General features: G+C 45.6%; 1 long non-coding RNA gene across 1 annotated transcript in view; it reads left to right on the top strand.

The window, feature by feature from the left end:
* The first annotated feature begins 1,134 nt into the window (after positions 1 to 1,134).
* Positions 1,135 to 25,300, top strand: part of LOC132403944 (uncharacterized) — a 139,639-nt gene continuing 115,473 nt past the window's right edge. The window contains exons 1-2 of the long non-coding RNA XR_009515399.1: positions 1,135 to 1,280; positions 4,375 to 4,474. This is a non-coding gene — a long non-coding RNA (uncharacterized LOC132403944). The remainder of the gene's footprint in view (positions 1,281 to 4,374; positions 4,475 to 25,300) is intronic.

Here is a 25,300-nt window from a genome sequence, read left to right as displayed (position 1 = left end):
TAAATTTACAATGACCTATGAACCAACCAGTATGTCTTTGATAAAAAACACAAAATGCTGGCAGAACTCAGCAGGCCAGACAGCATCTATGGGAGGAGATAATAATGACGTTTCGGGCCGAAACCCTTCATCTTTGGATTGTGGGAGGATACCAGAGCACCTGTGGGAAACCTATGCATACCACAGTGAATATGTACAGAATAGTGACGGAATTGAACTCCAACGTCCAGAATGCTCCCAGCTGTAATAGCATCGCATTAACCGCTACGCTACTGTGACTCTCCTTGGTCTTGCTGATATTGAGGGGAAGGTTGGTGTTGTGGCGCCACTTAGCCAGATTTTCAGTCTCCCTCTTATATGCTGATTTGTCACCACCTTTGATTTGGCCAACAACAGTGGTGCCATCAGCAAACAAATATGGCTTTGGAGCCGTGCTTAGCCTCGCAGTCATAGGTATAAAGAGAGTAGAGCTGGGGGCTAAACACACAGCCTTGTGGTGCACTTCTGTGCTGATGGTGATTGTGGAGGAGATGCCGTTGACAACCCAAACCGACTGGGATCTGCAATTGAGGAAATTGAGGATGAGGTTGCACAAAGACGTAGTGAGCCTTAGGTCTTGGAGTTTATTGACTGGTTTTGAGAGGGTGATAGTGTTGAATGCTGAGATGTGGCCAATGAAAAGAATCCTGATGTATACATCTTCACTGACCAGGTTCTGATCCTTGCAAAGTGCAAAATATGGACCAATTTCCACCTCACAACTGATTTCTGTAGGACAGCACTAGAGAACAGAGTGCACTGCAACTTATCTTCAGTTGGTGGAAAGTTAGCTTGTTTGACTTTGAAATGACTCAAAGTAAAACAAACAAAATAATTTACAGAAAATTGTCTGAAATTATTCTCTTCATGTTGATGTTTCTCTGGGCTGAAAGTAAGTATTTAGATGTACTTTAATGGAAAATTCATATTTCAGAGTCTTGGAAAGGAGTATTTTAATTCATAGAGGGGTTCTAATGGTTATCTAGTATGTTAAATTCCCCCTAGTCAGAGACTTGTGAGTGCCTTTAGTCTATTTTAAGCTAAATCTTCATTATAAGTGTCATCATTCTACTTTCTGTCTATAACAGGAGACAATGGATACGATTCCAGAGAGATTGAATAACAAACACAAAATCCTGGGGGTCAGGCAACATCTATGGAGAGGAATAAACAGCCAACATTTCAGGCTGAAACACTTCATCAGGACTGGAAAGGAAAGGGGCAGAAGTCAGAATAAAAAGGTGGGTGGATGGGAAGGATTACAATATGGCAGGTGATAGGTGAGACCAGATGGGGGAGGGGGATGAAATGAGAACCTGGGAGATGATAGTTTGAAGAGATAATGGGCTGAAGAAGAAAGAATCTGATGGGAGAGGAGAATGAACTATGGGAGAAAGGATAGGAGGCTCTGGATTTCCAGCATCAGCAGAATCTCAAGATAGATAGATACTTTATTGGTACCAAAGGAAATTACAGTGTCACAGCAGCATTATAAATGCACAGGTATAAATAATAGAAGATAAATAGAAAGAATAAAAATAAGTTACCTCAAACAGTCTAACAGGAGGGGGATCATCACTTCCCGGGTGATAGGTTGACTCATTGTACAGCCTAATGGCCAAAGGTAGGAATGACTTCATTTAGCGCTCTTTGGAGCAACACAGTTGTTTTAGTCTATTATTAAAAGTTCTCTTCTGTGGTGAGAAACATTGTCCCAAATTGCCAGGATTTTCCATAGGGTCCTTTATTCTACTGCAGCCTCCAGTTTGCACAGTTTAACTCCTTTAAGAGAGCCAGACTTTCTAATCAGTTTACTGAGCCTGTTGGCATGACCCGTGTTGATGCCATTCCCCCAGCACAACACTGCATAGAAGATTGTACTGGCAACAACAGACTAGGAGGGGCCTCAGTAAGTAGAGGTGACTCTGGTCCTTCTTGTACACAGCCTCTGTGTTGGTGCTGCACTCAAGTCTGTCATCTGGGTGCACCCCCAGGTACTTGTAGGTCTTCACTACATCCACGTCCTTACAATCAATAGTATCAGGGATCAATGGAGGCTCAGATTTCCTATAGTCTATCACCATCTCCTTTATCTTACTAATGTTGAGCTGCAGATGATTCAGCTTGCACCACTAGAAGTCCACCCCCAGGCCCCTGTATTCATCCTCCCATCCTCCCTTTATACACCCAACTATTGCCGACTCATCAGAGAATTTCTGCAGATGACATGACTCAGTGTTGTATCTAGAGGTATACAGGGTAAACAGGAAGGTAGCCTGTGGGGCCCCAGTGCTGCTTATAGCCATGTCTGACACACAGCTCTCAAGCTGCACAAACTGGTCTCATGTGACCAGCCTCAATGGAGCAGACTTGATGGGCCAAATGGCCTAATTCTGCTCCTATATCTTATGGTCTTAGATTATCCAATCTGCTTGTAAGCAGCAGAAAAGAGGGTTTTTATTTCTTTTGGAAGGAGTAGAGGTGCAGGAAAGTGGGGATTGTGGCATTACTCCTGCTGCTTTATAAAGCAGTATTTTGCCTTAACACTTGACTTTCTTCCTTAGTGACCTGTCTTCTCCTGGTGGCAAAACCAATGAATTTCACATTCAAGTTCCAGGTTCTTCTGATGCAAGCATACTGTATAAATGATTATAAATTCCTGCTCTAGACAGCCACCTCAGATTTAAGACATCTAAGGATGCAGTCCCCAGAACTAACTTCTAGGAAATTGAGGATTAAACTAAATCAATGCTTCGTAAGCTCAGAATCAGTTTTATTAGAACTGACATTCTGTGAAATTTGTTGCTTTGTAGTAGCGTAATACATAAAATACACTTTAAAATAATCTGCATATATACACTTAAAAGAAGCGCAAGCTAGAAGCTTGAAACCAGGTGAAGGGGGAAGGTGTGTGGGTAGGGGAGGGGTTGAATTGAGAAAATGGTAGGTGATAGGTGGAAAAGGTGGTAAAGGCTGAAGTACAAAGAGTCTGATAGAGGAGAGTAGACCATGGGGGAAAGGAAAGGAAGAGGGGCACCAGAGAGAGATGATGGGCAAGTGAGGAGAAGAGAAGGTGTGGGAGGGGAGCCAGGAGGAGGAATGAAAAAAGAGAGAAGAGATTATTGGAAGTTAGAGAAATTGATGTTAATGCCACCAGGTTGGAGGCAACCCAGATGGAATATGAGGTGTTGCTCCTCAAACCTGACAGTGGCCTCATCATGACAGTAAAGGAGACCAAGAACCAATGTATTAGAATAGGAATGGGAAGTAGAATTAAAATCGGTGGCCACTGGGAAATCCTGCCTTTTGTGGCAGACAGAACAATACTTAGCGTGGTTTAACCAGGATTCAATCAGCTCAGCATAATTTCCTTACTTTTCAATTCTATCCATCCAGTAATAGACTGGTTCTTCATTTATAGACTTGCAGATATATAAAAATACCTTTAGCTATTGTTACAAACCCCATAACTGGGTCACTTACCAGCAAAGATAGAGAGGTCCGTTGAAGTCTGATGGTACTATTTTTAACAGTATTTATTGATAAAAATACACAAAATAATATCAATGCAAACATACAGATATTATCCGTCGTCAATACTAAATCTATAAGTGTGGGTATAATAATAATCAATAAGAAATAGCTCTATCGTTGTCTAGGGGATAATGTATTGTCTGATAGAAATATAAAAGTCACTGTTAGTTTGTTCAAGCTGCAGCGTTTTGGTTTGAGAGAAAGACGGGTTAAAACTTGCCCAGTCCTTTTATGATGTCAACCCTTCAAGAGTCGTTGGGAGTTGGTTTCCTCGTGGTTTAGCTAAAAACCGTTCTTCCGTGGTAAAAGCCACCGGTTCCGGGGCAAAATGGAACCGAACGCATGTGGCCTCCTCCCACTGGGTTCCGCTATTATGGGATCGCTAGCGTTTCTTCTGGTGCGTCTGAAGGGGCTGTTCCCACAGACCCTCTTTTATCCTGAAGCACAGGGTCTCAGATGTCAATCAGGTTGGGGTGAGGCAATCCCTCCCTCAACCAGCCCACTTTGCCTGAGGGCTTCCACGTAGCACAGTATTGTAATACACAAGTCCGTCTCCAAGAGACAATGGCCGTTTCCCGTAGCTTTATATCGCCGGGGGAGTCAAGACATTCCGCACGTCTCTCTCTCATTTCCTGGGTCTCCTGACCCAAATCAATAGTGATCCTGCGATTCTCACAAAGGAGGGGGCTACCCCACACCCTTCGGCCCCTCAGAGCTGTGGTACATTCATAACACTATTGCTGTATTTGTAGGCTGAGAACTGGACATCCTTTTATTCCTCTACCATATTGTATCTTCCAGCCAATAAGGAATCTCCGTGATCTTCTTAGTCCAGGACCAGCCTGTTGGCTCAGGGTGTCTGACACTCTGAGGGAGGAGTTGTAAAGTTTGATGGCCACAGGTAGGAATGACTTCCTATGACGCTCAGTGTTGCATCTCAGTGGAATGAGTCTCTGGCTGAATGTACTCCTGTGCCTAACCAGTACATTATGGAGTGGATGGGAGACATTGTCCAAGATGGCATGCAACTTGGACAGCATCCTCTTTTCAGACACTACCGTCAGAGAGTCCAGTTCCACCCCCACAACATCACTGGCCTTACAAATGAGTTTGTTGATTCTGTTGGAGTCTGCTACCCTCAGCCTGCTGCACACAACAGCAAACATGATAGCACTGACCACCACAGACTCATAGAACATCTTCGGCATTGTCAGATGTTAAAGGACCTCAGTCTCCTCAGGAAATAGAGACGGCTCTGACCCTTCTTGTAGACAGCCTCAGTGTTCTTTGACCAGTCCATTTTATTGTCAATTCGTATCCCCAGGTATTTGTAATCCTCCACCATGTCCACACTGACCCCTTGGATGGAAACAGGGGTCACCAGTGCCTTAGCCCTCCTCAGGTCCACCACCAGCTACTTAGTATTTTTCACATTAAGCGCAGATGATTCTGCTCACACCATGTGACAAAGTTTCCCACCGTAACCCTGCACGATGAGCTAGTTGTTGTAATGTAACAACAGTCTTGCGCTCAACATCAGCAAAAGCAAGGAAGTGATTGTAGACTTTAGGAAGGGGAAGTCAGGTGAACATGCAACAGAGTCCATGGCCTGCAGTGAGCAAATTCAAGATCCTAGGCATCACATCTCGGAGGACCTACTGTATCCTGAGACAAGTACAAAGATGCAACAATGAAGAAGGTACCAGCACCTCTACTTTCTTAGAAGCTTAAGTTGATTCAGCATGTCATTGAAGACTTTGACAAACTTCTACAGGTACAGTGGAAAGCATTCTGACCTGTTGCATCATGGCCTTGTATAGAAACTCCAGTGCACAGGAATGTAAGAGATGACAGTGTGGTAAATTCAGCCAATTCCACCAACAAAGACATCTACAAGAAGCAATGTCTTAGGAAGGCGATGTTCATTATCAGTGATCCTCCCATCCAAACCAGACCCTCTTCTGATGCTGCCATCAAGTAGGAGATAGAGGAGCTGAAGAATCTTAAAGGTTCAAACAAGTTTCTTCCCTGCAGCCATCAGTTTGTTGAACTGATCTGGATTATTTTTTTCTCTCAACTTGCACTAATGTAATTATGTTTAGTTTAGCTTATTTTCAAATTCGGATTTATTTATATATACATCGAAACATACAGTGAATGCATTATTTGAGTTAACAACCATCACACCTAAGGCTATTCTGAGGACAGCCTAAAAGTGCTGCCACACATTCCAACACTAACGTAGCATACCTTCAATGCAGAAGAGCACAGATCACAACTGTACCTGTTGTCTGGTCTTTTACCCCAGTTTATTACTTGAATAGTAATTACCTGCTAGAGCACTAGGGGGTGCTCCAATTCTTCAGATGGCTTTACAAGGAAGTGCCTGTATGAAGATATGTACTCGTTACTTCTGACAGTTTCTGTATCATAATGTAATACTGACTATGGTTGCTATAAGGCTGCTAGTCCTCTTAATTTTAAACAGTTGGGGATCAACTTGCAATGTAGGTTGAGGAGTTTCCTCTTTGCCCTATAGATTAGTTTAATTCCAGATGGAAACTTATTGGTAGTGAGAATCTGAGGAAAGGGTCAGCCCTTGCTTGTCCTCACTCAGATTGTATCTGTTGTGTACCCATTAAATAAGATCACAGTCTGCATGCTGCCATGTAGCTGGTGTAAGGTGGAGTGAAATTTCTGGGTAGCTAGTTTTGCTATGGATAGTCCATAGTCACTCGCTATGGTGGAGTCAATGGCTTTGTGAGGTCCTTATATGTCCTATATAGTGGCTGAAGTGTTTACTGTATTTCTCTGTCAGTTAACGTTCAGTGGAAATCATTGAATTGAAGTTCTGGAAGACAGAATTCACACTATGATTCAGAGAGCTTTGGTCACCAGGAGAGCACCATATAACTAGAAAATGTCTTCATTTGAAAGAATTCAGAACAAAGAGCAGTACACTAAGTCTGGATCATTCCAAGAAATGCTAGAGATACTCCATTAAATTAGGTAGCATCTGCAGGGAGAGATACAGTGGCATGCAAAAGTTTGGGCACCCCTGGTCAAAATTTCTGTTACTGTGAATGAATAGTTAAGTGAGTAGAAGATGAACTTATCTCCAAAACTCATAAAGTTAATGATGAAACATTCTTTTCAACATTTTAAGCAAGATTAGTGTATTATTTTTGTTTTGTACAATTTTAGAGTGAAAAAAGGAAAGGAGCACCATGCAAAAGTTTAGGCACCCCAAGAGATTTGAGCTCTCAAATAACTTTTACCAAGGTCTCAGACCTTAATTAGCTTGTTGGAACAATGGCTTGTTCACAGTCATTGTTAGGAAAGGCCAGGTAATGCAAATTTGAAAGCTTTAGAAATACCCTGACTCCTCAAACCTTGTTCCAACGATCAGCAGCCAAAGGCTCCTCTAAGCAACTGCCTAGCACTCTGAAAATTAAAATAAATGATACCCACAAAACAGGAGAAGGCTATCAGAAAATAGCAAAGCGTTTTCAGGTAGCCGTTTCTTCAGTTCGTAATGTAATTAAGAAATGGCAGTTAACAGGAATGGTGGAGGTCAAGTTGAGGTCTGGAAGACCAAGAAAACTTTCTGAGAGAACTGCTCGTAGGATTGCTAGAAAGGCAAATCAAAACCCCCGATTGACTACAAAAGACCTTCAGGAAGATTTAGCAGACTCTGGAGTGGTGGTGCACTGTTCTACTGTGCAGCAACACCTGCATAAATATGACTTTCATGGAAGAGTCATCAGAAGCAAACCTTTCCTGCATCCTCACCACAAAATTCAGCATCAGAAGTTTGCAAAGGAACATGTAAACAAGCCTGATGCATTTTGAAAACAAGTCCTGTGGAATGATGAAGTTAAAATAGAATTTTTTGGCTACAATGAGCAAAGGTATGTTTGGAGAAAAAAGGGTGCAGAATTTCATGAAAAGAACGCCTCTCCAACTGTTAAGCATAGGGGTGGATCGATCATGCTTTGGGCTTGTGTTGCAGCCAGTGGCATGAGGAACATTTCACTGGTAGAAGGAAGAATGAATTCAATTAAATACCAGCAAATTCCGGAAGCAAACATCACACTATCTGTAAAGAAAGCTGAAGATGAAAAGAGGATGACTTCTACAACAGGATAATGATCCTAACACACACCTCAAAATCCACAATGGACTACCCTCAAGAGGCGCAAGCTGAAGGTTTTGCCATGGCCCTCACAGTCTCCCGACCTAAACATCATTGAAAATCTGTGAATAGACCTCAAAAGAGCAGTCCATGCAAGACAGCCCAAGAATCTCACAGAACTAGAAGCCTTTTGCAAGGAAGAAATGGGTGAAAATCCCCCAAACAAGAATTGAAAGACTCTAAGCTGGCTACAAAAAGTGTTTACAAGCTGTGATACTTGCCAAAGGGGGTGTTACTAAGTATTGACCATCCAGGGTGCCCAAACTTTTGCTTCGGGCCCTTTTCCTTTTTTGTTATTTTGAAACTATAAAAGATGGAAATAAAAAGGTAATCTTGCTTAAAATATTAAAGAAATGTGTCATCTTTAACTTTATGCCTTTTGGAAATCAAGTCATCTTTTACTCGGTTAGCTATTCACAGTAACAGAAATTTTGACCAGGGGTGCCCAAACTTTTGCATACCACTGTATCCAGGTCAATAATCACTCGAACTTGTATGTTCTGCAATTGGAACTGAGTGTTCTCTGTATCTTTTCATGAGCATAAGACTCTTTTTATTTCTGATCCATTCCTTGTTAGGTCAATGTGTAACAAAGATGGCTAAATAAGTTTGATATACAACACTGCTGTGATGATCTGAATGGTGCTGCAGACTCAAGGTATTGAATGGCTTCTTCGTGTTCTTCTGATCCTTGCAAAATCCAAAATATGGAAAATAAGTTCCATCTCACAGTTGCTTTCTTTAGGACAGCACCAGAGAGGAGAGTGCTCTGCAGCTTATCTTCAGATGGTGGAATGTTAACTTGTTTGGCTTTGAAATGACTCAAAGTACAACAAACAAAATAATTTACAGAAAATTATCTGAAATGTTCTCTCTATGCTGATGTTTCTCTGAGCTGAGGGGAAGTATTTAGATGTACTTTAACGCAGAATCCATATTTCAAACAGAGTCTTGGAAAGGAGTATTTTAATTCATGGGGTGGTGGTGATTTTAATGGTTATCGGTCTGGTAAGTTAATTTCCTTCCAGTCAGAGACTTGTGAATGTCCTTTGTCTATTTTAAGCTAAATCTTCATTATAAGATTAATCTTTCTACTTTCTGTCTATAACAGGAGATAATGGATAAGATGCCAGAGAGATTGAGTAACAAACACAAAATCCTGGAGGAACTTAGCAGGTCAGGCTAGTATCTATGGAGAGGAATAAATAACCATTGTTTTGGGCTGATACTCTTTGTCAAGACTGAATACTGAGGAGGTAGAAGCCAAAATAATAAGCTGGGTGGGTGAGGGGTAGTACAACATGGCAGGTAAGAGGTGAGACCATGTGACGGGAAAGGTAGATGAGTGGGGGAAGGAGATGTTAGATGGAAGAGGTAAAGAGCTGAAGAAGAAGGAATATGATAGGAGAGGTGAGTGGTCTATGGGAGATAGGAAAGGAGGCTGTGGATTTTCAGCATCTGCAGAATCTTGTGTTTAGATAGATCACCCAGCCTTGGTGACCTGCCTTCACCTGGTGGGAAAACCATGATGAATTTCACACTAAGCTCCAGGCTCTTCTAATGTAAATATATAAATTATCATAAATTCCTGTTCTAGACAGCCATGTCAGATCTAAGGCATCGAAGGACTTCTAATTGAGGATTAAATTAAATCTATGCTTCATAAACTCAGAATCAGAATTACGTTTATTATTACTAACATATTCTGTGAAGCTTGTTTTATAGTAGCAGTATATAAAATAAACTGTAAATTTATTAATAACATATACAAATCATGTATTCATAAATAAATAGCAGTATAGAGAGGTAGTGTTCATGGGTTGGTTCATTGTCCATTCAGAAATCTGATGGTAAAGGGGAAGAAGTTGTTCCTAAAGTGTGGACTGTGTATCTTCAGTTTAAACTTGCCCTCTCTCCTCGGTGTTGATCTTGATTTTCCTGAAGTTTGAGTGGAAACTCTAGGGGTTTAAAGCAGGATGTATAACCAACTGGTATCGTCCATGCTACAAGTGAAGTGAATAAGGCTCACAGTGACTCACAGAGGTGGGTGAGAACCTGGAACGAGTTGCCAGAGGAGATGATGCAGGCGATACAATTACAACATTTAAAGGGCATTTGGCCAGGTGAATAGCATTTCATGAAGTGACGGGGGCTGATGTGGGCAAATGGCATTACTGTAGATAAACATGAAGGTCAGCATGGACAAGGTGGGCAGAAAGTATCAGTTTCTCTGTAGTATGTTTCTATGATTCCACATTGAGGCCCACATAAACTCAGTTCAGGTGAGTCTAATGATCCTGGGAGAGAGGGTCTCACAGTCTCAAACCAGTCCTGTGCTCATCACAGTGGCAGCCATCTGAGAAAAAAAAACCAAAAGAGAAGTAGGGTGCAAAAACACAGTAGAAATTTAGCCAACAATATGCCTCAGTGTTTACTGATGGATTAGAAAGTGTTGTTGACATTCCTTTCTGATAGAGAGAATTAGAATGTAGTACTACTTCCCCACTCTCCTCACCAACCTCCATATTCCTTTCCTTCTTTCCTCTTACTCACTTATCTAAGATAGTCATTAATGTATTTATGTTATTAATCTCTACCATATCAGAGGTAAGTTTGTTTTACACAGAAAATGGTTGTTGCTTGTGTAACCCTTACCCAACAGGCTGGTATATGTCTAGGGGAAAAAGGGGATCCAGCCACTCTCCAACCCACCTCCCGTACACGCAGGTGCTGTGAGAATCGAGTTTACGCCTCGAGCCCGCCAACAATATCAAATCCACAACAAATACCGTTATGAAATACACTTTAAAGAGTTTACTAAAATTAAAAAGAGTAGTAAGCAATACAATATATATACACAAGGAAAAAAACAAAAGGCGCCACTTATCAAAGTTCAGTCTGTTTAGTGCACTCGTTGGAGCTCAATCAACGAACCAATCGACCCATCCGGCCGTCGCACCTGGGACCACCCCGGTGGTCTTACGAGCAGTCCAGCACACGTCCACCTTCTTCAGTCTCTTCTTCGGCCTCCTCCAAAAAACCCGCGAAAAACCCCTCCCTCAAGTTCCCAGCATCACAAGACACAATGACATTCCCCATTGATTAACAAATGAATACAATTACCATATCAGCCATTCTAAAGTGTAACAACGGCTAGAGAAACTCTTATCCGACAAAGAAACATTCCTACTTGTAACAAACCAAAGAGGCCATTTTGAGTAACATACCCAGGACATTGTACATTCTCTCCCCACCAGCAAATGTCATGCCCTCATGGCATTACTAGAGGTCCCCAAAGCTTCTTGCAACACACAAAACCCAACCCAGGTGCAGAAGGCAATGACATAACTACCCAGAGCAGTAGAAATCACACTTGGTTCTCCCGGTACCACATATGTCAACCGCTCTGGGGGGCGCCTAATCCTCTGAGATCTCCATACCCCTTCTGCCCCACTGGGCTCCCTCGTCACCTGCGAACCCACTGTCTCGGACAGCCCAGGTCTACCTGACAGACCCGCACCCCCATCCTCACAGGGGTCCTCCCTCACCCGAGATCTCTCCGGCTCACGCTCAGATTCCACCCTCTCTCCCACCAATGTAGGCTGCCTCTCCATCTGACCCTCAAGACCTTCCCTCCTCTCACCCAACTCAGTAGGGGAAGGGCCAGGAGCCTCCTCTCCTGGTACTGGAGCACCAGCGAATGGGAACAGGGCCCACTCATCTGAGTCGTCCTCCTCTGAATCGGTAGCCATTCCCGGGTGACGGACCCGTCCCCGCTCTTCAGCAGCGGGCTCTTCCCGTTCTCCGCTCCCTCGCAGAGTCCTTGTACTGGGCGTAACCTCCCACTCGGGCTCCTTATCCACCTGCACCGCTTGACCCAGTGGCAGCAGGTGATTCCTATGGAGTACCTTGATAGGCCCTTTTCCAACCTCGGGTTTCACCCGGTAAACTGGCAGGTTCGGCATCTGGCTCTCTATTACATAGGGGCTGGCCGCCCATCGATCTGCCAACTTGTGCTTACCAGGGAGTCCCAAATTCCGTAAAAGGACCCGGTTGCCCGGTAATAATTGTACAAACTTCACCTTTCGATCATACCGCATCTTATTCCGCTGATTTTGTTTGGTAGCCGCCGCCTCGGCCAACTCGTACGCCTGCTGTAACTCCCTCTTCATGTCGGACACGTACTTTAGATGGGACTTCCCGGGAAATTCACCCATTCCACCTCCAAAACACACGTCAATGGGCAACCTCGCTTCCCGCCCAAACATCAGATAATAGGGTGAATACCCTGTAGCCTCATTGCGAGTACAATTGTAACAGTGAACCAATTGTCCAATATGAAGACTCCACCTGCTTTTCTGCCCAATCTCCAGCGTCCCAAGCATATCCAACAGGGTCCTGTTGAATCTCTCTGGCTGAGGATCTCCCTGTGGGTGGTAAGGGGTAGTCCTGGATTTCTCAACCCCAAGCATAGTCAGTAATTCCTGGATAAGGCGGCTCTCAAAGTCCCGCCCCTGATCACTATGGATTCACCTGGGAAGGCCGTAATGCACAAAGTACTTCTCCCATAACACCTTCGCCACTGTCGTCGCCTTCTGATCCTCAGTGGGAAATGCCTGAGCATAGCGAGTGTAATGATCGGTGATGACTAATACATTCGCGGTGTTGCTGGTGTCAGGCTCAATCAACAGGAAATCCATACATACCAGGTCGAGAGGTCCCGCACTCTGCAAGTGCGACAGTGGAGCCGCCAACACTGGCAGGGTCTTCCTCTGGATGCAACGATGGCATCCCCTACAGTATTCTTCGACGTCCCCCCTCATCCGGGGCCAGTAGAACCGGTCTTTGAGTAATCCATATGTCTTTTCCACCCCCAAATGTCCAGAATTATCATGTAAGGCCTGGAGTACAGTCTGGCGATACTCCTCCGGCAGAACCAGTTGCCAACAGCGGGGTTGGTCCGGAGGCGTCGTTACCCGGTACAAGATTTTGTTCTTTAACTTCAACCGAGACCACTCCTTCAACAACAGAGGCATGTATGGGTGTTTCGCCTTCTCAGCCAACGCCCCATCCCCCTTCTCGACCGCTCTCCACACTGTGCCAATGCCCGGGTCATTTTGCTGAGCAGTTGCCACTTCCCCCGGACTCAGTTCCGGCAATTGTTTAGTCCCCAGAGCGGTCAGGTCACAGTAAACTAGGGGTATGGCGTCGTCAAAAACCCCCAAATGGTCCACGGCTCGTTCCAGCCTCCCTCTTCCCTCGGCCTTCACGGTGATAACAAACTGACACATCGCCTTCACTCCAGGGGCAGGGACACTCTCCCACTCCTCGTCCCTCTCCTCCTCCCCCGGCTCCCGACGAGACAATGCATCCGCATCGATATTCTTGCTTCCGGGGCGGTACCTCAGGCTGAAATCATATACCGACAAGGCCGCCAGCCACCGATGTCCTGTGGGATCCAGCTTCGCCGAAGTCAAAATATAAGTGAGAGGCTTGTTATCCGTTCTCACCTCAAACTTGGCTCCGTAAAGGTAATCGCTCAGCTTGTCCACCACCGCCCACTTCAGCGCCAGGAACTCCAACTTGTGAGTGGGATAGTTTCTCTCCGATGGCGACAAGCTTCGGCTGACAAAGGCTACCAGCCTCAATGCTTTGCCATGCTCCTGGTACAGAATAGCCCCGAGACCCTCTCGGCTGGCATCCGTTTGCAGCACATATGGCTTCTGGGGATCGGCAAAAGCCAACACCGGGGCCTGGGTCAGTGCCCTTTTCAAAGATCGGAACGCCTCTTCACATTGATCATCCCATCTCGAGCCAAAAGGTTCCGCCGGGTTCCAGTATCCTCCAGCATCCTGCCTCTGGTTCCCCGTCCTCTTCTTCCCCACCGGGGGATAGCCACACAACAGCTGAGTCAACGGGTGACACACTTTGGCGTATCCTTTCACAAATCGCCGGTAATACCCACAGAACCCCAAAATGAGCGCAGAGCACCCACTTTCTGGGGTCTCGGCCAGGTGGTCACGGCCTCTATCTTGGTTGGATCAGTAGCCACTCCCTCTCGCGAAATGATATGGCCAATGTAGTTAACCGACGACTTGCAGAACTGGCATTTGTCCAGGGAAAGTTTCAACCCTTCTTCATTAAGCCGGCCCAACACCTTCAACAGCCTCTCCTCATGTACCTCCAAAGTCGATCCAAACACTATCAAATCGTCCAGGTACACCAGCACCTCCAACAGATTCATATCCCCCACAGTTCTCTCCATGAGCCTCTGGAAGGTGGCTGGGGCTCTGGATATGCCTTGGGGCATTCGTTCGAACTGAAAGAACCCCAGCGGGCAGATAAAAGCGGTCTTCTCTTTATCGGCCGCACTCATCGGGATCTGGTAATACCCACTTCTTAAATCCAGCACACTGAACCACTTCGCACCGCTCAGGCAGGCCAACGCATCCTCGACTCTTGGGACAGTATATTGATCAGGGACAGTTCGCCGATTCAACGTCCTGTAGTCAACACACATGCGCACTCGCCCATTCTTCTTCCGTGCCACCACTATTGGGGACGCATAAGGACTTCGAGACTCAGCTATGATTCCGGCCTCCTTCAACTTGCACAAGTGCTGTCGCACGTCCTCAACATCTGCCGGAGCCAGCCGCCGGGATCTCTCTCGGAACGGGGTGTCCTCCGTCACCCGGATGGTGTGGCGAGTGCTTTTGGAGCAGCCAACATCAAACTCGCCCCGAGAAAAAACAGCTTCCATCTTCAGCATCTTCTCCACTAGCCTGCGTTTCCACTCCGGCGACACTGGGGAATCCCCGAAGTTAAAGGCTTCAGCGGTCAGCTCCCTTCGATGCTCCGATCCCTCCCCGTTAGGGGTCCGCACTGGTGCGCTGGACATTACCGTCACCGGGAACAGATGTGCCAGCGGCATTCCCCTCTTAAAGGTGATTTCTCTTGCCGTGGTGTTCCTGACACTTATAGCTATACGCCTCGCATGTACCACCCCTGGTCTCTGCACTTCGGGCCTCACCAGCGCCCCCGCCAGAAATCGTGTCTCCCCTTCAAGATCGTCTGGGGCGTCTACTAACAGGGCTTCTCCCGTCGGCACTCCTGGGAATCTGGGGGTCCCCATCACTAGGGCTACCTCCCCGGGTCGGATCACCTTGGGCCTCGCCTGCGTACACCACACCGTCCCTCGTTTACACTCCGGGTCCAGCCCTTGGGAGGCAACCCCTTCTGCGAACACTGCTCGAAACACTGGATGCACCGAGAGGGTCTCCAGAAAGTCTTCCCCCCCTTTCTCCTTACAAGCTCCCAGGAGCCGTCGCACAACTGGGGAGTTAGTCCCCACCAAGAGGGCAGCACCACCGGTTTCCACCGGGTCAGGACACACCAACACCAACGTCTCAGGACACACCAACACCAACGTCTCAATAGCTTCCGACACTCCCACATCGCCCTCCGAGAACTCCAATCTCACCGATAGGTACCCATCGTACGGGTAGTCACCCTCGCTCACACCCCAAATCTGCAGGGCGTCAAATGGTGTTACGGGCAAATGCTTTAGATGTTGATTGTAGAAAGACCGGTACAATAAGGTCACCTGCGATCCAGTATCAAGAACGGCTTTTGCGTAAACTCCCTCTATCCGTAGACCCACACTGGCACGGGGTCCTACCAGCCCATCCGGAACAGAGGCGTGGGCACCCGGTGGTCTTCCGGCTGATCTCTGGGAACGTGTTCCTCCAGAGGCTCCAGTCCATTCCCTCACTGAGCCTCTCCTAAGTTTCCCCGACACCTCTCCCTTCTTAGTCACAGGGGGGCTTGTCCTCCGCGGGACTCCTTGTCTCTCACAATCCCACCTAAAGTGACCCTCCTCTCCACAGCTATAGCACACCCTCAGCCTTCCACAGTCCCGCCTGAAATGCCCCTCTTTCCCACAGTTAAAGCACACACTGCCGGCCGCCCCTCCTCTCCCAGGACGGCTCCTGCTCCCAATCCACTGCACTGATCGCCCCTGAGAGTAGGTACCTCCCCTGTCCCTCCCCTCCAAAGGGGGTTCCCTACTCCCCAGGGGTTTGTCATTCCTCCACTCAGCCACCACTTCCTGTATCGCTGAGGATCGCTCCCGTAGGCCCGTGCCCCTTTTCCGCCCCAATGCTCTCTCTTCCTCTCGCACCTCTCTAATCAGTTGCCCGAAGGATGGAGGGGGACCTTTCCTATAAGCCTGCCGGATAGTCCATGCCACCTTGTCCTCCTCCAGAGAGCCACTGAATAGCTGACTCATCCTCACGCTAGCCACGTCAGTCGCCTTCACTACCCCGGCGCCGCAGCCCCGAGAGCATCCCCTCCATCCTAAATATGTCCTCGGAGAGCTTTTCCCCTCTCCATTGTTCCAGGCGTTGAAACTCTGCTAAAAGCAGCCAGGGTTCCCCTGACAACCCAAACGCTCCCTCCAAAACTTCTAGGCAGTCCTCCACTGAGGCCCCAGGCTTCTCAGCTTTTAACTCCCGGATGGTTTTGGCTGCTAAACCCCTCAAACTTCCCAGCAATCGCTGCCTCTTCTCCTCCTCCGAGCCTGGCCACTCCTCTAACATCAAAGACGTATGCTCGATCCAGGTCTCATAGTCCACCTCCCCATCCGGAGTAGGCTTGGCTCCGGAGAACACCCCCAGCTTCAGCCGTGGCCTCTCGGCCACCCCCACCAGGGAATTAAGTGCGGCTGCCAGCTCCGAGACTTCCACCCTACCTGGGGAGCGGGGCTTAGTCACGACTCCCTCCTCCCACCTCCCTATACTAGTGTCGGGCACCTCTTGGGGGTCCACCTCTAGCTCTAACTCTTCCCCCGATGTCTCCTCAGCCTCATCCTTGTAGAAGTGGAGCCCCCACGGCCCCTCCTCCCCCGGTACACTGACCGTCGCCGGCAGTTCCACCGTCCTGACTTCAGCACTCGTACGAACCAACACCCAGCTAGACTCTACCTTTACCACACCGTCTAGCTACCAATTCTACCTGCCCAATACCCTTCACCGAACTTAAACCCCTCACTATCGCGTCTCCCGAAACTCGAACATCCACTCCGCTCACTACGCATGCGTACTGTACCGGTACACCTTCAAACTGGCACCAACAAACAAACTTGTCTCTGTCCATCTCCGCTCTGCTGCCTGCGCGATTCCACAGCCCCTGACAATCCAATCCGGGACGAGCACCCCACAAATGTAACCCTTACCCAACAGGCTGGTATATGTCTAGGGGAAAAAGGGGATCCAGCCACTCTCCAACCCACCTCCCGTACACGCAGGTGCTGTGAGAATCGAGTTTACGCCTCAAGCCCGCCAACAGTATCAAATCCACAACAAATACCGTTATGAAATACACTTTAAAGAGTTTACTAAAATTAAAAAGAGTAGTAAGCAATACAATATATATACACAAGGAAAAAAACAAAAGGCGCCACTTATCAAAGTTCAGTCTGTTTAGTGCACTCGTTGGAGCTCAATCAACGAACCAATCGACCCATCCGGCCGTCGCACCTGGGACCACCCCGGTGGTCTTACGAGCAGTCCAGCACACGTCCACCTTCTTCAGTCTCTTCTTCGGCCTCCTCCAAAAAACCCGCGAAAAACCCCTCCCCCAAGTTCCCAGCATCACAAGACACAATGACATTCCCCATTGATTAACAAATGAATACAATTACCATATCAGCCATTCTAAAGTGAAACAACGGCTAGAGAAACACTTATCCGACAAAGAAACATTCCTACTTGTAACAAACCAAAGAGGCCATTTTGAGTAACATACCCAGGACATTGTACACTTGGTACAGCCACAGTGGTGGTAGAGACAAATACATCAGGGGCATTTAAGAAACTCTTACTGATAGAAAAGTGGAGGGTTATGTAGAAGGGAAGGGTTAGATTTAAAGATCAGCACAACATTGTAGGCTAAGGGGCCTGTACTCTGGAAATCCAAAGCGACAAACACAAAATGCTGGAAGAACTCAGCAGGTCAGGTTGTAAACAATTAGCATTTTGGGCCAAGACCGTTCATCAGGACTGGAAAGGAAGGGTGGAAAACCAGAATAAGAACATGGGGCAAGGGGAAGGAGTACAAGTTAGCAGGTGAAATCAGGAGAGGAGGGAAAGTAGGTGGGTGTGGGAAAGGCGGTGAAATGAGATTCTGGGAGATGACACGTGGAAGAAGCACTGAAGAAGAAGGAATCTTATAGGGGAGGACAATGGACCATGGGAGAAAGGGTAGGAGGAGGAGCACCAGATGGAGGTATAGGCAGGTGAGGAGAAGTTAAGGGGTAAGAGTGTAGCCAGAATGGGGGATGGAAAAAGAATGAAGGGTAAGGGAAGAAATGACCAGAAATGAGAGAAATTGATGTTCATTCCATCAGGTTGGAGGCTACCAGAGAGAATATGAGATATTGCTTTTCTAACCTTAGAGAGTGGCCTCATCATGGTGTGACGAGATCTGAAGAATTATTCTAAGTGGACTGTTCCTTTAAAAAGAGAACAGTGCGTGTGCTATTTCAGTAGCAGAGAGAGAGAAAGTCTGTGAGGCCTTGGAAACTGAAAGGCAGAACCATATGATGGACGGTTAGTGTTTGGAGCTTGTGGACTATATATAAGGTCAGTTGGCTTTGTAATCAGCTACCAGACACCAGGGAAGACAGTGGTTGAGTTTTATGTGCCCACGACAAAGGTGGGGTTTTTTGCTCACAGTGTGGACAAAGGGATGACCGGTGGAATGCTATCAGTGTGTTTAACCCTTGCCTGAGTTGATAGTGGTACCACGTGAAAATGGCATCCTCTTTTTGTGGTCACAGTCGGTGACTGTAAGTTTCGGGAGTAGGAGGACAACGTGGAAGATCGACGGCAACTCCACTGGGAAGACAAAATATCTCTCTCTCTCTCTCCAACTCTACTCAATTCAAATTCCAGAACTGAACTGACTACATACCATACCACCATAAGACTGTATCATCTAATCGCCTGAGCTGGGAGAAGCTTGGGAACTTTATTTACTCACTTATATATGCATATACAAGCTACTTACTTTAGCTTGTTTTATATTACTTTATCACATAGTTATTAATAAAATAGAGTTTATAATGGAAGACTCAGACTCCAGGTGTGTCAATTTCTGATGGTCCTTTTTAACCCGTTACGGGGTACGTAACAAAATTGGGGGCTCGTCCGGGATACGAACAAATTGGTGGGAGCCATTTTAAAATTTGTTGGCTTGATTGAATAGTTGATTGATTGGGGAAATTCTGTTTCAATTTGTATGAGTGGATTATCAGCAGAAATGGAGTTTGAGGTTAGTAAGTTTGTGGCAGAACCAACCCCTGAGGGAAGTGCTGTTGGGAATTGCTTGTAAGTTAAAAGTTAAGGTGACCACTCGAATGAAGAAGGCTCAGATACAGCTGTTAATAGCACAGCATTATGTAGCCAAGGGAAAATTCGAAGTGGAGGTGTTGGAAATGTTTGCTGAAGATAAAGTGCTTACTGAGGCTGAGGTTCAGCTTCAGGCAGCAAAACTGTAGTATGAGCATGAGTTGCAGTTAAAATAACTCGAGGCCGATGAAGCAGAAAAGCAGAGGATACATGAGGCTAGGGAGGCAGACAAGCAGAGGGACGAAGCAGAAAAGTGGAGGCAGTTTGAGCTGAATAAGATAGAGAGGATACAGCAAGGAGCACTAGTGCCAGGTCGTGATGATGAGTCGGTGATACTGTTTAATATCAGCCAAGAAATTAAGTTAGTACTGCCATTTGATGAAGCTGAAGTTGACCAGTATTTCCTGCACTTTGAAAAGGTGGTCCAGACTTGGCAATGGCCAAGAGATCAGTGGGCTGTCATGTTACAAAGTGTGTTGAAGGGGAAGGCTCAGCAGGCATTTTCTGCCCTGACCCTTGAACAGTCAGAGAATTATGCCACAGTTAAGGATGCGGTGCTTAAGGTCCATGAGTTGGTTCTGGAGGCATATAGACAAAGGTTCAGCGATTTGAGTTAGTCTGGAAGCCAAACTTATGTGGAGTTTACCCATGAAAAACTGGTGTACTTTGATAGTTGGTGTACCTCAAAAGGGGCAAATGAGGACATTAACAACTTAAGAAAGTTGATGCTGATTGAAGAATTTAAAAATGGTGTCCCTGACAACCTCAAGATGTACTTGAGTGAAAGAAGGCTGAGACCCTGTCAGAGTCTGCTAGGTTAGCAGATGAGTATGCTTTAACCCACAGAGTAAAGTTTTTCCCGAGCAGAAACTACCAAAGGAGTAGCAGGGATAACAAAGATACCCCACAGGTTAAACCAGAGAGTAAGCTGGGAACTAGTGACAAGAGTAAGGAGGAAGGAAACCAGTCAAAAGGGAAGTTTTCCAGTTTTACTTGTCACTATTGTAAGAAGCCTGGTCATGTGGCAGCAAACTGTTTTGCTATGAAAAGAGAAAAGGAAAGGAAAAGGAAACAATTCCAGCTGGTTGTGTTCAGTTGGTGGAGACACCGTGGAGAAAGAAAGGGTCTGACCAAGTGTAAGAGGGATTTGAGCGATTTATCTCAGAGGGGTTTGTGTCTGTAGAAGAAGGGTCACTCCCAGTTCCAGCGAGAATCTGGAGAGATACTGGGGCTTTTCAGTCACTAATATTGGATAGTGTTTTGGACTTCGGTAATGAGACATAAAACCGATGAAGTCAATATTATTAAAGGAATTGGAAAGGGGACTGAGTCCATGGCTTTGCATAAGGTAATTTTGAAATGCAGGTTGGTATCAGGACCTGTTAAGATCGGGGTACAATCTGAGTTGCCAATAGACAATGTTGATGTCTTGCTGGGTAATGACCTTGCAGGTGGGGATGTTTATTCAGCAGTGCAGCTAATGGGAAAGCCTGTAGCTGACAACCCACTCACAGATACTGATGTGTACCCTGCATGCTCAGTGACCTGAAGCATGTCTAAAAAGGCTGCCAATGCAGATAACAAAGACGAGCTCAACTTATGAGAACTTGTCAAAAACTTTTCTACCTTCCATGTTACATCAGGATCTGGGTAGTAAGGAGGATGAGAAAGGTTTGTCCTTGTCCAGGGATGAATTTATAGTGGAATAAAGTCAAGATTCTGAAACTGCTGCATTAAAGGAGACAGCTCTCACAGAAGAGGAGGTTCAGAGAGAGTCAGTAGGATACTATCTTAAGGAAGGGGTTTTAATGAGGAAGTGGAGACCACTTACCATACTTGCAAGTGAGGATTGGGCCATTGAACATCAAGTTGTGGTCCTGAAAGTTTACAGGGCTGAGATTTTAAACATGGCTCATGTTTAAAATGCCTTTAGGTGGACACTTTGGAGTGAGAAAGACAGTGAACAGGATTATGAAGCAATTCTACTGGCCTAATTTAAGAAAAGGTGTTGTGAATTTTTGCAAGACTTGCCACACCTGTCAGGTTGTGGGAAAACCTAACCAAGTGATTCAAGTAGCACCACTTAGACCAATACCAGTTTTGGTGAACCTTTTCCAGGGTCATAGTGGATTATGTTGGTCTATTGCTAAGGACTGCAGCTGGCTATGAGTATCTGTTAACAATCATGTGTGCTGTGTCTAGTTTCCTTGAAGCAGTGCCACTCAGAAACATCAGGGCCAAGACTGTGGTAAAAGCACTTATTAAATTTTTCACACTGGTAGATCTACCGAAAGAAAACCAATCTGACCAGGGTAGTAACTTTACTTCGAGAACATTCCAGGGGATAGTTAAAGAGTTGGGAGTTAAGCACATTGTGTCATTTGTATATCACCCAGAGTCCCAGGGGGCTTTGGAGCTGTTTCACTCCACTCTTAAGATGATGATTAAAACGTACTGTGTGGAAGAAACTGGGATGAAGGGGTTCCCCTACTCCCATTTGCTGTTAGAGATTCGATTCAAGAGTCTTTGGGGTTCAGCCCATTTGAACTTACAAAGCTAGGGGACTCTACTCAGAGAGCAATGGTCAGATCAGGAAGTGTGTATGAGCGTGCTTAGTTATGTTATGGAATTCAGAGACAGACTTAACAAGGCTTGTGACCTCACAAAGCAGAATTTACAGCACTCTCAGATAAACATGAAGCAGTGGTATGACAGAAAAGCGAGGGAGCAGAGATATTGTGTTGGAGAAAGGGTTTTGGTGCTGTTCCCTCTCCATACCAACCCCCTTCAAGCAAGATTTAGTGGACCATATGAAATAATTTAAGAAAATTGATTCTTTGAATTATGTTATTAGAACTCCTGACCAGAAGAAGGCTTCACAAGTCATGCACGTAAATATGATCAAGTGTTATCATGACCCTGGACCGGCACCTATAAGTACTGTTATGACAACAGAGGAAATTGTGGCGCCTGGTACCAGGATACCAGATATTTTTATCATGAGCTCAGTGCAGTTTCCACCAGACTCGGAAATTCTGATGTTCTGAAAAATATTGACAGGAAGATCCATCATTTGCAGCCAAGGCAGTAAAAACAACCGAAGAGATTAATTAACAAGTATAAAGATTTATTCCCTGACATGACTAAACTGGGTGGCAGTGTGACATGCGAAGAGGATGTTAGGAGAATACAGGGAGACTTGGATAGGCTGAGTGAGTGGGCAGATACTTGGCAGATGTCATTCAATGTGAATAAATGTGAAGTTATCCACTTTGGAAGCTGGAACAAGAGGGCAGAGTATTGTCTGAACGGTGTCGAGTTAGGTAAGGGAGAAATGCAAAGAGACCTAGGAGTCCTAGTTCACCAGTCAATGAAGGTGAATGAGCAAGTGCAACAGGCAGTGAAGAGGGCAAATGGAATGTTGGCCTTTGTTACAAGGGGAATTGAGTACAAGAGCAAGGATGTCCTTTTGCATTTGTACAGGGCCCTGGTGAGACCACACCTGGAATATTGTGTACAGTTTTGGTCTCCAGGTTTAAGGAAGGACATTCTGGCAATTGAGGAAGTGCAGCGTAGATTCACTAGTTTGATTCCTGGGATGGCAGGGCTGTCTTACGCAGAGAGATTGGAGAGATTGGGCTTGTACACGCTGGAATTGAGGAGATTGAGAGGGGACCTGATTGAAACGTTTAAGATAATTAAAGGATTTGATAGGATTGAGGCAGGAAATATGTTCCAGATGTTGGGAGAGTCCAGTACCAGAGGGCATGGATTGAGAATAAGAGGTCAGTTATTTAAAACAGAGTTAAGGAAGAGCTTCTTCTCCCAGAGAGTTGTGGAGGTGTGGAATGCACTGCCTCGGAAGACGGTGGAGGCCAATTCTCTGGATGCTTTCAAGAAGGAGCTGGATAGATATCTGATGGATAGGGGAACCAAGGGATATGGGGACAAGGCAGGGACTGGGTATTGATAGTGAATGATCAGCCATGATCTCAGAATGGCGGTGCAGACTGGAGGGGCTGAATGGTCTACTTCTGCACCTATTGTCTATTGTCTATTCCAAGTATTATTTGACCCAAAGGAACAGACGGAGCCTGTCAGCTCATCCAGAGTCAGTGGCTGCTCCAGATTCTCCCACTCACCGTCGTCTGTGATAGACGACAGGAAGTTGCGGGAGGCTGTGAAGTCTGTAGCTTTCTCGTCATACAGACCGGCATAGAAGAACCTGCAGATCCTCAGTATGTCTGTCTGCAAGTACGCGACTGAGTCGTCCTCTTCCTTAAGGCTGTGGATCCAGAACTCCCCCTGTCAACCTTTTGGAAGAGGAAGCGTGACATGTCTCGTCCTGCTCCACGGTTTGGACCCTTGATCGGAAGATGATCTTGGAGGATTCGGCGGCAAAGTACTGGGTTTGCCGGCCCTTCACCTCCTGTAATTCCTCCCTGACATCCACCCCCTTTGACCGCAGGAGAAATTGCTGCAACTCAGTCTGCAGGGTTCCCTCTGCCCCTATCTTGCTTTCTGGATACTCTTGCTCCTTTGTCTTATGGTATTAAAGTATGTGAACAATCCACCTGCTTCAGTATCTCTGACTCCGCACTTGGGCCATTTTCGAGCCTGGTAACACTTTACATTTACTGCAGTAGTGACATCACAATAGCCCTTCAGAAGAGCAGATTTCATTTTCTTAAACTATGTTTGACAGTTTACTGCATTAATGAGGTCATGTACGCCATCACAAGATGGCGCATGGTTGCAGCAGCCACTCTAGCTCAGAATCGGGTTTATTATCACTGGCATGTGATGTGAAATTTGTTAACAGCAGCAGCAGTTCAATGCAATATAGAATATAGAAGAGAAAAAATTATAAATAAAATAATAAATAAATAAAACAATTACAGTATATGTTATAGAATAGATTAAAAAAGTGCAAAAAAACAGAAATACTGTATATTAGAAAAAAGTGAGGTTGTGTCCAAGGGTTCAATATCTATTTAGGAATCAGATGGAAGAGGGGAAGAAGCTGTTCTTGAATCACTGAGTGTGTGCCTTCAGGCTTCTGTACCTCCTACTTGATGGTAACAGTGGGAAAAGGGCATGCCCTGGGTGCTGGAGGTCCTTAATAATGGACATTGCCTTTCTGAGACACCTCTCCCTGAAGATGTCCTGGGTACTTTGTAGGCTAGTACTCAAGATGGAGCTGACTAGATTTACAACCCTCTGCAGCTTCTTTCAGTACTGTGCAGTGGCTCCCCCTCCCCATACCAGACAATGATGCAGCCTGTCAGAACACTCTACATGGTACATCTAAAGAAGTTTTGAGTGTATTTCTTGACATGCCAAATCGCTTCATACTCCTAATGATCTGTCAATATGCCTTACACTATTCCTTGTGTGGACTACCCAGGGCATTTGTTTACTTGAGTTTAACATCTATTCCCTAAACTCTACTCCTCTGGATCTAGATGTTCTTATTCAATTTTTTCTGATTATTTTTATAAATATAAACTATATTATTTAATTATTAATCGTTATTAAGATGGCGCTGGTATCTGAGGATATGAAGATTCGTACGGCCAGATTTAGGAACAGCTTCTTTCCAACTGTGATAAGACTGCTGAACGGATCCTGACCTGGATCTGGGCCGTATCTTCCAAATATCCGGACCTGATTGCACTACCTTATTTTCCCTTTTTTGTTTTCTAATTATGATTTATAATTTAAATTTTTATTGTATTTACTTCAATTTGTACTTCAGGGTGCGCGAAGCACAGAATCAAATATCGCTGTAATGATTGTACGCTCAATCAATTGTACGCTCAATCAATTGTTTGGTGACAATAAAAGTAAAGTATATATTTCAAATTGACCATTTCTATTGCTTCTAGCTTTTCATCATTTTGAAATTGTCTTATTCTATCATTCTATTAAGCCCAAGGTAAGGTCCAAGGTGGTCCAGGGTTAGGGGGGCAAGATTATTTACTTGGATCCAGGGAATGTGGCTGAGGTCATTAATGAGTACATCAGTATTTCCCAAGGAGAAGGACTTGGAGGACAGAGAGATCAGTGTTGAGCATATTGATATGCTCGGGCATTTCAAGGAAAAGGAGGAGGTAGACTCCTA

Source organism: Hypanus sabinus, chromosome 13, assembly GCF_030144855.1.
Source record: "Hypanus sabinus isolate sHypSab1 chromosome 13, sHypSab1.hap1, whole genome shotgun sequence".
Lineage (NCBI taxonomy): Eukaryota > Metazoa > Chordata > Chondrichthyes > Myliobatiformes > Dasyatidae > Hypanus > Hypanus sabinus.
The sequence above is the reverse complement of the archived record's forward strand: the minus strand, read 5'-3'. Positions and strand labels throughout refer to the sequence as shown.